General features: G+C 40.2%; 1 long non-coding RNA gene across 1 annotated transcript; it reads right to left on the bottom strand.

Moving 5' to 3' along the window:
* Positions 1-1,693: 1,693 nt before the first annotated feature.
* Positions 1,694-2,693, bottom strand: LOC141621151 (uncharacterized). Its single transcript, XR_012532116.1, has 2 exons — positions 2,538-2,693; positions 1,694-1,879 (listed from the first exon to the last, which is right to left on the bottom strand). It is a non-coding gene; the product is annotated as an uncharacterized LOC141621151 (long non-coding RNA).
* Positions 2,694-3,098: the final 405 nt, after the last annotated feature.

The following is a 3,098-nucleotide window of genomic DNA, read 5'->3' on the forward strand; positions in this document are numbered from 1 at the left end:
TACGACCTTCCGAACGGCTAAAATTGAAGTGTATATAATACACGGTTTTTCGGGATTCTGGGGTCCCGGAATAAAATTCTCCGAAAATCACATAGAAAGTTCCTCGGGTAAGATAAAGCGGCCACGAAAAGTTTGAGCAAAAATGAAAAACATTTGGGTGTGCCGGTGTGCCACAAACCAGCATTCGCCGAAACTCGGATTATCGTGAAAAATGTGTTAAAGCTTGTTATTTGAGGCTGAAATCGAACAGGTTGATTCCTGAAATCGAGCAGGTTGATTCCTGAAATAAGCTCAGACGCGTGATTTAAAAACAGGGAGAAAAAGAAACAGGTTCCAGTACAACCTTCCGAACGGCTGAAATTGAAGTGTATAATACACGGTTTTTCGGGATTCCGGAGTCCCAGAATAAAATTCTCCGGAAATCACATAGAAAGTTCTTCGGGTCAGATAAAGCGGCCACGCAAAGTTTGAGCACAAACGGAAGACATTTGGGGGTGCCGGTGTGCCATAAACCAGCATTCGCCGAAACTCGGATTATCGTGAAAAATGTGTTAAAGCTTGTTATTTGAAGCTGAAATCGATTAGGTTGATTCCTGAAATCGAGCAGGTTGATTCCTTAAATGAGCTCAGACGCGTGATTGAAAAACAGAGAGAAAAAGAAACAGGTTCCGGTACGACCTTCCGAACGGCTGAAATTGAAGTGTATATAATACACGGTTTTTCGGGATTCTGGGGTCCCGGAATAAAATTCTCCGGAAATTACATAGAAAGTTCCTCGGGTAAGATAAAGCGGCCACGAAAAGTTTGAGCACAAACGAAAGACATTTGGGGGTGCCGGTGTGCCACAAACCAGCATTCGCCGAAACTCGGATTATCGTGAAAAATGTGTTAAAGCTTGTTATTTGAGGCTGAAATCGAACAGGTTGATTCCTGAAATCGAGCGAGTTGATTCTGAAATAAGCTCGACGCGTGATTTAAAAACAGGGAGAAAAAGAAACAGGTTCCGGTATGACCTTCCGAACGGCTGAAATTGAAGTGTATAATACACGGTTTTTCGGGATTCCGGGGTCCCGGAATAAAATTTTCCGGAAATCACATAGAAAGTTCCTCGGGTCAGATAAAGCGGCTACGCAAAGTTTAGGCACAAACGGAAGACATTTGGGGGTGCCGGTGTGCCATAAACCAGCATTCGCCGAAACTCGGATTATCGTGAAAAATGTGTTAAAGCTCGTTATTTGATGCTGAAATCGAACAGGTTGATTCCAGAAATCGAACAGGTTGATTCCTGAAATGAGCTCGAACGCGTGATTAAAAAACAGGGAGAAAAAGAAACAGGTTCCGGTACGATCTCCCGAACGGCTGAAATTGAAGTGTATAATACACAGTTTTTCGGGATTCCGGGGTCCCGGAATAAAATTCTCCGGAAATCACATAGAAAGTTCCTCGGGTGAGATAAAGCGGCCACGCAAAGTTTGAGCACAAACGGAAGACATTTGGGAGTGCCGGTGTGCCATAAACCAGCATTCGCCGAAACTCGGATTATCGTGAAAAATGTGTTAAAGCTCGTTATTTGATGCTGAAATCGAAAAGTTTGATTTGTAACACCCCGGTTTATAAAAGAAGTCCTCGTCAAGACATTCTCTAATAAAACGGACTGTTACCATCTCGGTTTCCCGAGGTAGTGAATAACAAATTAAACTCCAAGGCAATTTATGTAATATTTTCAACTTAATTATTACAAATACTCTTTTCAACTCGAATTACAAGAACTGACATAATTAAAAGTGAAGTCTTCTAGATGATGGTCTAGCTACTAGGTCGTCTGATCCAGTGTCTCACGCCCATCAAGCTCCCGTCCTATCGCTTAAACCTGTCAAGTCTGCTCCCCATAAAACGGATCATCACAGGTGTTCACGAATACACAGGGTCAACCACGAGGTTGAGTAGGGAAAACAAAACGAGTACGACAACAAAATACATAACTCCATTTCCGATTCGTCACATACTCCACCTCTCCGTATCACAGACCCTGAATAACGCCCATACCATATCAATAACTTCCACACCGTATCAATAACTTCCACACCATATCACGGAGACCACGAATAATCTCCGTTTCATATCACGGACCACTGAATAACTTCCACACCATCTCAATAACTTCCACACCATATCAATAACTTCCACACCATATCAATAACTTCCACATCATATCACAGACCCTGAATATCACAGACCCTGAATATCACAGACCCTGAATATCACAGACCCTGAATATCACAGACCCTGAATAATCTCTGCTCCATCCTCCAACGCATATGAATGATCAAAAGAAATTGATGCAACACAATATATATAAATCAATGAACTGATGAATCATACAATCATGCCGATTACCGATGTTGTGATATCATACTCAATACGATCAAATCACCAATCACCCTTCCCAATATAAATGATAGTATAACTCGACAACCAGGAATCCAGTCAACACAATTCAATCAATAACGATAATAAGACAAGTGTAGTTCCCCTACCTCAAGTGCCAGCAATTCCAATTAAGCAGTCCAGAAAGTAAAGCAATGAATTGATTATCGATCCTTCACGAATCCGTCACCTAGCACCATTATAATATGTATAATTACTAACTACTAAATATAGACATCTCCCAAAATAGAGGCTTTCCCGAAATACATTCCCGACACCAACTTATGCCCAATTGATGGCTAAAATAACCCGAATAGTATTTGACTCAACTTCCCAAAATAGAAGTTATTAAAGTATATTTCTTAAAATGGAAACCTTCCCGATATAGTAACTTTTCTCTTTTAACAAACCCAACTCAAAAACCCGTCTTTAATTAATTAATCATTATTAATTATTATTTTATGTTAAATAACTCGGAACTCAACCAAAACGATAATTAGAGGATTAAACGAATTATCCGATTAAGAAGTACTCGAATCAACTTTAAACAACTCCAACATCCCGACTCAATCCCGTCTCTAATTAATTTAATCAACTCGGGAATTAAATTAGCAACATTATTCAATGACACGTGAATTTCCTTAATTAATTAAGAGTACGGCCCGCTAATG

This window comes from Silene latifolia, chromosome X (genome assembly GCF_048544455.1).
Source record: "Silene latifolia isolate original U9 population chromosome X, ASM4854445v1, whole genome shotgun sequence".
NCBI lineage: Eukaryota > Viridiplantae > Streptophyta > Magnoliopsida > Caryophyllales > Caryophyllaceae > Silene > Silene latifolia.